The sequence below is a fragment of the Chrysochloris asiatica genome, unplaced genomic scaffold (assembly GCF_000296735.1).
Source record: "Chrysochloris asiatica unplaced genomic scaffold, ChrAsi1.0 scaffold00022, whole genome shotgun sequence".
NCBI classification, from domain to species: Eukaryota; Metazoa; Chordata; class Mammalia; order Afrosoricida; family Chrysochloridae; genus Chrysochloris; species Chrysochloris asiatica.
Window position 1 is genome coordinate 13074169 of NW_006408540.1, and position 11064 is coordinate 13085232.

Genomic DNA, 11064 nt, shown 5'->3' on the forward strand with positions numbered 1-11064 from the left:
AAATCCATTTTCTTTTCATTCCATTTTCCATGAACTTTCTGAAGCCTCCTCATGGCCAGATAGCTATATTACATCTAAAGTATATAATTACACCTCACAGAAGTTTTTGATTACTGTCTTAAAATGCTTAGATGCTAATGATCAAAAGAGAATCAATAGGTCTTCCATTTAGATAAGAGATTTGCATTTTAATGAGAATCACTAATCCTTTAAATCCTCTCTTATAATAACACACACTACCCTCAAAACCTTAAGTAGGATTTCAGTTCCTGGAAGACCTGAGAGGGACATATTAAAAGGAGAAGCCCCTCCAAGTCATACACTACATTAGCAACCTCAACCATTGATGATAGAAATGATGCTGGAGATCACATGATAGAATGTTGCAATGACTTCTTCATTGCAAATCTCTTTTTAAAACAATATGAGAGGCAATTATACACATGGACCTCACCAGATGGAATACACATAAAACAAATTGACTACATCTGTGGGAAGACATGGTAGAAAAGCTCTATACCATCAGCCAAAACAAGACCAGGGGCAGACTATGGAACAGACCATCAATTGCTCATATGCAAGTTCAAACTGAAGCTTAAGAAAATGAAAACAAGTCCATGAGAGCCAAAATATGACCTTGACTATATCCCACCTGAATTTAGAGATCATCTGAAGAACAAATTTAATGCATTAGATACTAATTAGCAAAGATCAGAAAAATTGTGGAATCACATCAGGAACATCATACAGAAAGAAAGCAAAAGGTCATTTAAAAGACAGAAAAAATGGAAACACTGAAATATATGTAAAAAGAGACTCTGAAACTTGCTTTCCAGCCTAGAGATGTTAAAGTGAATGGAAGAAATGAGGAAACAAAAGAGCCAAACAGAAAATTTCAAAGGTCAGCTCCAGAAGACAAAGTCAAATATTGTAATGAAATGGGCAAAGACCTGGAGTTTAGAAAATCCAAAGGGAAGAACACACACAACATTCCTCAAGCTGAAAGAACTGAAGAAAAAAATCAAGCCTGTACTTACAGTATTGAAGGATCTCATGGAGTCCTGGTGTGGCACTATGGGATAATGCACTGGACCCCAAGGTTGGTTTGAATTAAAAGGTCGGTGGTTCAAATTCACCAGCCACTCCTCAGAAACCCTATTCAGGGTCGCTATGAGTCAGAACCACTTTTATGGCATTTAATAACAACAACAACATAGGCAAAATAATGAATAATGCAGAAAGCATCAAAAGAACATGGAAGATATACACAGAGTCACTATATCACAAAGAAATGATCAATGTTCAACCATTTCAAGAGGTGGCATATGGGAAAGAACCTATATACTGAAGGAAGAAATCCAAGCTGCAGTGGATGCATCGGTGAAAAACAAGGCTTTGTTTTTCTCCCATGAATTGACAGAATGCAAATTGAATTTTCAACAAACTGATACAGCACTGGAGGCACTCGCTCATTTATGCCAAGAAATTTGGAAGACAGCTACCTGGCCAATGCATTTTTGCTGAAGATAATGAATAAGGAAAATCATAGAAGAACTGATGCATTTGAGTTATGATGTTGGAAGAACATATTGAAATATACCAGGGACTTCCAGAAAAATGAACAAGTCTGTGTTAGAAGAAATACAACCAGAACGCTCCTTGGAGGCATGGATGGCCAAACTTCGTCTCTCCTACTTTGGGCATGTTATCAGGAAGTGGTGACCAGCCCCTGGAGAAGAACATCATGCTTGGTGAAGTGGAGAATCAGCGAAAAAGAAGAAGACCCCGCAACAAGATAGATTGATACCCTGATGTGCAGCAGTGGTCTCAAGCTTAACAACAGTCACACTTCAGGTCGTTATGAGTCAAAACCGACTCAGTGGCATCTAACAAAAACAACAACTCTAGCCACATAAAAGATGTGCCTTGGTTGTCCCCAAACTTACAGCCCAAAGCCAAATTCAGCCTACTAATGTTTTATAAGGTCCTAGATAGTTTCACAAAAATTGAGCTGGATAAAATACCTGTCTCTTTTGCCACAGACATCACCATTCTCTATTGTCTTATATCTATCTGATCCTAATCCAAAGATTTATACTTTTTGCTTTTTTTCCTTGAGGCATTTGGGATTTTAATTCTCAATAGTTTAAAAGTAGCTTGATGCTCACAGTAACCCTGGGACTAAGCAGGGATGAAAAGATAATGTTTTCATTCCCTCTTTGAGGTTGAGCTCTCTGAAACTCATGGAAGAAGCAGGTGATATTACCATTGTTAAGAATTGCTTCTTGTGGTCTGTGTCCGGCTGCTGCATGGGTGGGGATAGGTTAGGTCAATTGTAATCACCAATGACTGTCTCCAGGGTTGTGATGCACTCTACTGTCCAGCTTCCTTCAAGGGACCTTAACTTGGCCCCTATAGACCACTACTGTGGCGCTGTAGGGTAAGCATTGAATTGCTAACCACACAACATTAACAGTCAAACCTACCAACAGCTCCTCAGAAACCCTATACAGGGTTGCTATGAATCGGAACCGCCAACCTCGTGATTCAAACCAATCTTGCAGTACAGCGCATGAACCTGCAGCACCACACCAGGACTCCAAGGGTTCCTTGTTGTTGTTGTTGTTAAGTGCCGGTGAGTTGGTTCCAATTCATAGTGACCCTATATAGATTTTCCGATGAGCAGTTGGTGAACTTGAATCACGGACCTTGCAGTTCAAATGGCTTTGCCGTCTGGCACATTAACCCACAGCGCCACACCAGGACTCCATCCTTGGACCCCTTGAAATTGTGCACAATTTTGTGTGAATGTGCATATTCTGGGGAAAAAGCCTACAGCTTTCATTGGCTTCTTATAGAATACATAACTGCAGCATGAGGTGACCACTTGCTTGGCAATCATTTCCTGAAGGAAGACCTCTCTTGTGCCCACAATGTGCAAAGTTACTTGGGAAGGTCTGGGACATCCTTAGGGGTTTATGATTAACCCAGTTAGAGACCTAGTATCTGTTCTTGTCAGTCTCCTAGATTATCTCTATAACTGAGGACTGATAGGAGAGGGTCTAGCTCACCATTAAGAGTGTCTCACCTAGATACATCATTAGGAGTGTCTCACCCAGACCTTTATCAATTATCTGCCACTAAAAACCAACATGTAATTTTGCCCAGGAAAAGGGGAAGGAAGACACAATGGCTCAGCAAAGTTTATCAAAACCAATAGGAAGTTATGGCCCTGGCAGTTTCCAGAAGATGGTTCAAGGAGGCCAAATCTAGAAAACAAAAATGTCCCTATAATATAAATACAACAGAGCTCAGCAAGATCAATATGCAAGGCCCCAGCTTCCCTGCCCTTGCTGGAACTTCTCTCTGGACCTTGCCTCATTCCTCACAGTCAGAATCTCCTTCTCTCCTCTCATCAATATTGATGGGGAAAAAAATTGAATAAAGCCTGGTTCTACTAAAGTCTTAAAGGATTGGTGGGCTGAATAACATCCTACAAAGCCTCCGGGGGCTTTGTGTTTTATGGATAATAAGACATTAAGTAAAAGAATCTCTACTGGTAGAATTTTCAATATTAATTCACCAGTGGGTAAGAATGAGATATTCTTGTTGCCTTTGAGGGTGCATCTGAGCAAATATGAAAAAGGGCAGACAAATACCCGAGACCGAGACGTGCAGTCAGGAAAGCAATTAAATTATCTAAAACATCAGGATTCTTAAAAGCTTCCATTCAAAGAAAAGATTCTTTGACACTTAAACGAACGTAGTTAAAACCTGGTTTAGATATTTTTTTAAGATTCTTTAGGAGCTAAAGAATCAAAATGTCTATAATTCCAAAGCTTGGATCTTGCAGTTCCTGTCAGGTACAAACCCATCCCTCTTCCTCCCATTCCTCCACAAAGCTGGCCAAACTGTCCCAGAGGCTGAATACACATCCTAGAAGAATTCTAAGGGTATCCTACTTCCAACCAACCAAGCTCATTCACCTCTGAACCGGGTATTCCAAAAGCCCCCAATATCCACCTGTCAGTTAACAGCAACACCATTTATATGCTCAGACAGGCCAGCCAAAAAGCTGGGCATCATTGTTGATCCCTCCTTCCCTGAACAATCTTGCTGTTCCTAGCTCCAAAACACATCTGGAACATTCTAAGTGCTAGGGACAGAGCATTAAATTAAATAGACAAAAACAAAACACAAAACGCTGGCTTTGTAGAATGTAAGCCCTTTAAGAGCAGTTAAAATGTACTAATATAGGTATTCATTGATTTCTTTGGAGTTCTTGTTGTTAAGTGCCTTCGAGTTGGTTGTGACTCATAGCAACCCTGTATAGGCTTTCCAAAGAGCAGCTGGTGGATTTGAGCAACTGACTTTGCACTTAGCAGTCCAGTGCTTATCCTACAGTGCCACACCAGAAGTCCTAGGGTGGTGCAAATGATTAACATGCTCAGCTGTTAACCCAAAATTTAGAGGTTCAAGTCCATCTTTAGGCACCTCAGTAAAAAGGCCTGGAGATCCACAAAAAAATCATCAGCCATGGGAAACCCTATGGAACACAGTCCTACTTGGACACACATGGCGCCACCATGATCGGAAGTCAACTTGATGGCAACTGGTTTTTAGTTTACTGACTGTCCCCTTACAATAACATAAGCTCCTTGGGAAAGGGGTCTTTATTATTTTAATCAAAGATGTATCCACAGTAACTAATAACTAATTTAGATGCCAAATAAATATTTATTAAAAGAAAGTGTCTGGATTCATAGCTGGTTTTGTCTGTTATTCAAAACCAGGACCTCACTGACGTTACTTATTACCTACCTGAGTTCCTCCCTCTGATAATGGGGATGACCATTTTAAAAGGAGCCCACCCAGACCTCTATTTCACAGGCTTCACCACACATTGGATGCTTTGGAATACAGTAACTTCATCCAAAGTCCCACTTCTGAGCTTCTACATTTAACCTGACCCAAAAGAAGCATTGAATCGACTAATTACTACAAGAACAAGCAAGTTGCTCGCCCAGGAAACATCAAGGCAAGGGGTCGGGCCCCCTCAGAGTAAACCCCTTTCCAAGACTAAGATTCAATAAGAATACACGTTCTGATTGGTGATGACATTCGTCACTGATAAGGGGTAGTGAAGGAAAAACAGCAATGAAGCTGTGAGCTAAGCCCTACAAGGTTCAATAGACTCCTGTGAAACCGGGTGGAGACCTGGTTGGCCAGCAGTGTGGTAAGACCTGGGGACTCTTGGGCCCAGAGTCAGTGACATAGCCACAGAGGACTAGAGTGGATAGTGAAGCATCCAGCTGATAAGAAGAGAGGGCATATGCACAAGAACACCAACACTTGCAGATAATACCCACTTGACCTGGCTTCAATGACTGAATGATCAGAGCTCAACTAGAAAAATAAAGAAGAGGAAAAAAAGAGTAATCTGATACAATTTGATGAACTTGACCTACACCTATGGATGCAGTAGCTCAAAAGAGGGAACAGATCTTTACAGGCAGCATCATTCCCACCCCCTCCATATACAGAGTAGACAGGGACAGGCAACTTGGACATTGGCTACCCAAAATGGGGGAGGGGGGCTACAAAGGCAAGAAGTGACTGGCTTACAAGCTTTCAAGAGGGAGCCTAGATCCAGAGGGTGCAGAGCAAGGTAGACTGTCCACTGAGTAATATACAGTCGGTCTAGGCGGGACTGATAAAAGGAAATGCGGATAGGTCTCTTGTGATACAATAGTGAATAATTGTTATCAGGACTGATTGTGAGGGTTGGAAATGTAAAGGTAGCCATTTTGTAGCAAGGTAGGGAGTGATTAATTTTGCAGTCTAGGAGTGGAGTTCCCTGGGACTATGAAGGGACAAGAGTGGAGAGCAAGACCCTACCCAGAGAAGCAGTGATGCCAGAGATGGAGGCAGAGATGATGACGTGGAGAGATGGAGCAGCTGGGGACTTTAGACCCAGAGAAGGAGAGGGGCTGTGTGCTGATGACTGGAGGAGGCAGGGGGTGGGGAGGGCAGAAGGGGGCAAACTTGTAGGATATACCCTGTGGTTGGTTGATGATGCATGGAGGGGTTTGTAACCATGGCAATGAAATGACATACGATAGGATGAATGTAAAACTAATGTTTTCCCATGTAAACTAACTCATAATTCATAATAAAACATAAAAAAAAAAAAAAAGAAAGAAACATTGACTCTTCCAAGCTAAGATGTCCTGGTCTCTCTGCCTCCAGGAAAACAGGCCGAGACTCCCATCTCCAGGACTCTGGATGCCCAAGTCAGAGGGACAGGCTCACACCCTCACCAACTCGAGACAAGAGCCACTGATGCAGCCCCATTCTGTTCATCCCCTCAGATGCTGTAATCATCGTTTATAAAAGTCTCCCATTCGCTACACTGATGGCTGGTTCCATCGTCACTCCCACCCACCCACTTCAGCCCCTCCCATCCCACCAGCCATTTTATTTTGGAGAACAAAGACACATCCCTCCCGGATTTCCTGTCCATGAGCAGAGAACTCCATTTGATACAATGGGTTAAAGAAGCTAACATTAAAACGAATGTTTAGCACCTTCTTCTGCCAGAGCTTAAAACACTTCATAGGCAGCATCTAATTAATCTTCTGCAAGTCCCCAAGAGCTAAAAAAAAAAGCTTTTATTATCCTCTTTTACCAGTGTAGAAAACATGGAGAATCAGCATTTTCCTCAACAGAGCAGATCTGAGAGGAAACTACAGGATTGCTATCTCTACAAGTCAAACTCTGACATCAGATAAGCCTGCCCTGCAGAACAAGATGAACAAAGGAAAACTAAAATCCAAAGACCCTTTAGACTATGATGGAAAAAGTGTCAAAGAAACCCCATATCGTGCACGGCTTGTGACTCTTTGCTCTCTTCTGTCCTGGGAAGCACCAGTGTGCTTGCTCTGAGCTGTAACAGGCTTTCATATTGAAAGATGCTTTTTTCATCTCCCTGGGAAGTTTGCATACCTGGAGACTGTGTTTTGAAATACATATATTGACATCCAATTACACAGCTCTGCTTCCTTGCTGTAACTTCCATTGTCAGATCACTCTCTTGTCCCTGCTATGATCTGCTCATCGCGTCTTCATTTTCACTGGGAAGTCTTTCTCTCTCTGGGGGTTTCTTAGCAGCTTGCTGTCCCCAGGGAGAAACAACTTGAGCATGGGGGAGAAGCGGGAGGAGAAAGAGAGTATCAGGCTTACCTGGGTTTCTGGAGAATCGAGAAGCTGGAAGAAGCTGAGGAGAGTTGGCTCAGGAGAATGATTAAGTTAGGAAACCTGGTATCTAGGGACACCTGTCCATTGTCTATGCTCCTCTGTCTACTTTCTGTGGCTTCTCCTGTGTCCCTCAGGAATATGTCAGAATCTTCATGCTCCATGACTGTAGCAGTCCCCCTAGAATCTGCCCTTCCAGAATCCCAGACTCTAGATCTCTTGTTTCATTTAGTCTTTCTCCATCTAAAGTTACTAGTCACTCATCCCCATCCTTCAAGGTCTAGACCTTCAAGGTCTAGACCAAGACTATGCAACAGGTCAATAACTAATGATAGTGACTCACAGCTATTGGTGGCTTTATGTGATAACCCAACCAGCCAGTTGTCACAGACTCCTGACAACCCTGTTTGTGTCTGAGTAGAATTGTACTCTATAGGATTTTCATTGACTGGGTCTTCTAAAGTAGATCAGCAGGCTTTATTCTGAAGTGCCTCTGGGTGAATTTAAACCTCCAAACTCAGTTAGCAGCTGCCATTTGTACCACGCAGGAACTCCAATGACCCAACCCAGGACAATGTAATCTGAACCTTCTGGAAATGTGATATTCTAACATGCAGATTCTTGATCTAGACCATAAAAATTTATAAACTCCTGGAAGTTATATTCAAAATTGTATATGTATGTGAATATATACATTGTTCTTGAGAAAAGTCCATGGTTTTCATCTAATTCTCATACAGTTCTGTAACTCAAACATGTTATGAATTTTCTATACAGAGGCATGATTCCAAAGAGAAATTTCCCAACATTCTAGACACAAAAACCAAAGGAAGAACCAGGGGTAGCCAGGTCTTCTTGAGTTTTCGTCATATTGTGGATTGAATTGTATCCCAACAAATATGGCATGAGACCACTGTTTCAAAAAGTAAAGTAAAGGTTTGCTTGCTAAAAGAAACATCCTAGCATAGTGGTTACGAATCGGGCTATGAGCCACAAGGTCAGCAGTTCAAAACTACCAGCTGTTCCGTGGGAGAAAGATAAGGCGTTCTGCTCCCGTAAAGATTTACAGCCTTGGAAACCCTGTACAGGGTCGCTATGAGTCAGAACCCACTCCACGGAACACAACAACAACAACATGATGGTTAACAGGGGTGGGAGAGAAGGCAAAACTATACACAGAGTAGAGAGTTAGACACATGTTAACTTGAGCGATGAGGAAGGCAATATACAACAAGAAGCAGGTTGGCAGAGGCAAGATGAAGGTAGTGGGAGACACACGGAGGAATGCAAGAGTTAAAGTGAATAGACTTAAATACTGTGAACTGTTGGTACATGGAATGGATTACAACCATTGTAATGACACAAAGTGTATGATTTCTTGAATGTGGGACTGATGGTCTCTTCTGTAAACTTTCACTCAATTCACAATAAAAATTTAAGAAAAAAAGATGCTGAAGTCCTAACTCTCAGTACATGCAAATATGATGATGATATTTTGAAATAGAATCTTTGATGATGTTGCCAGTTAGGTTAGCATGAGGTAGGAGTCCTGGTGTGGTGCTATGGGTTAATGCACTGGACTGCAAAGTCAGTTTTAACTGCAAGCTCAGCGGTTCAAGCACACCAGCTGCTCCTCGGAAACCCTATATAAGGTCACTATGGGTTGGAACCAATTCAATGGCACTTAACAACAACAATAACAACAGATGTTATATGTGGTACTGTAGGATAAACACTGGACCACAAGGTTGGTTTGAACTACAAGGTGATGGTTCAAAATCGCCAGCTGTTCTTCAGAAACCCTATACAGTGTCTCTGTTAGAACTGACTCGAAGGCACCTATCAACAACAAGGTGCTGTGTGACCAGTGTCCTTATGAAAGAGGAGAAGCTACATAGAGACAGGGACACTAAGGAAGAACACCATCTGGTACTCCAGCTGTAAGCCAACAACCATCTGTAATTGCCAGAAGTCAGAAAGAGGCAGGGAACAGAGTCTCCCTCAAAGCTTCAGAAGGAATGAACACAGCCAACACCTGGTCTTGGACTCCCAGCTTCCAGAACTGTGAGACCAAAAGTTGCTGTTGCTTAATGCCGTCCACTTTGTGTTTTGCTATTGCTGTTGTTGTTGTTAAGGCAGCCAAAGGAAAGCAATTTGCTGAATAATAACAGATAATATTCATGGAAAGTTGCCCAGGTACCAAACGTCATTCTAAGCACTCTCCATTTACTTGTTGTTAAGTGCCATTTGTTGTTGTTAAGTGCCATTGAGTCGGTTCTGGTTCATAGTGACCCAAGGAGCAGCTGGTGGGTTTGAACTGCCAACCTTATGGTTAGCAGTCCAGTGCATACCCTACAGCACAACACCAGGACTACTAAACTCATTTAATCCTCATAACAGCTTTATTATGCTAATCCCATTTTACAGATGATAAAACTGAGACACCAAGTTAAGAAGCATGTGTGGCCTAGAAAGCTGTGTAGGTCGATGCTCTCAGCTTTCAGTACCATGAGGGCAGTTACCCAGAAGCTGCCTGCTCCACAATTGTGGGTCCTACTGGTGGCTCCTCTTCACCCACATAACAGTGAGCTGTTTCCCTCGATCTGCAAAACCCAACTCTGCATACTGTCTGCACCAGAGACAATGGCTTTGGCAAATCAGTTCCCAGAAATGATACACTTGAGGTGGTCTATTAGAAGCAAGTGCTTCGTAAGCCACACTGTGCTATTTAAATGTGAATTAAGATGACAACTACAATCTACATGCTGCCTTCATATTATTTCAGTCTAATAAAATTTACTATAATAAAAAACATTTTAGTATAATAATAATAATTTAAAAATTCCTCCAAAGTGCTATAGGGTATTTCCACTTGCACATATCTACTGTCTGCTCTCTTCCAGGATGACCACATTTCAAACTTACAAAGTTAATTAGAATGCACGAAATCTGACTTCCCTGTTTAGATGCACTAGAGACATAAAACTCCCATAACAAGAACATCTGGCCTCACAGCTGCACAGATGTGTGTGCCACAAATTTAATGCTTTGTTTTGTTTTGGGTTTTTTTGTTTTCCAATGCTCTGCACATAGTGTGGACTCAAATATTTTATCAATAGCAATGGTAGTGTTACAAAAGAAAATATTTGTCCTAAGACAATTTCACCTGGTTTTGATTTTCAAATTTTCTAGCTTGATGCAATAAGAGAGGATTCAACAGAAACTATGCAAATAGAAATCTTTATCTGATTAAAATTATTTTGCACAAGATCTCAAAACTTGATGGATGTAAAAAACACAGCTCCAATCCAATTCAATGTATCTTATTTTCCAGAGTTAAAAATCAAACACGTGACAAAAATCAGGGTGCAAAAGACCAGACTGTGGGAGTGTAATAATTAGGGGTTCTATGTCAACTCAACTAGGCCAGGATGCCCAGTGGTTTAGCAGTTGGGATGTGCTTATTCCCATGGTGATGAAAGCAAATTCAGGCATAGTTAACTCTGATGAGTGACTATGAGCAGCCAATCAATTAAAGGGATGCTTCCTTGGGGGTGTAGCCTGTTCCCAATGGACATGTAAAAGGGACTTTCCCTCTCACTTCTACTGGGGACCTGGGACTCTTGTAAGCCATTTCCTTGATAATAAACTTCTCTTTATATATGTTTCACTGGGTATATATATATGTTTCACTGGGTATATATATATATATATGTTGTTGTTAGGTGCCATTGAGTCGGTACCAATTCATAGCGACCTTATGCACAGCAGAACGAAACACTGCCCGATCCTGGGCCAACCTCAATATCA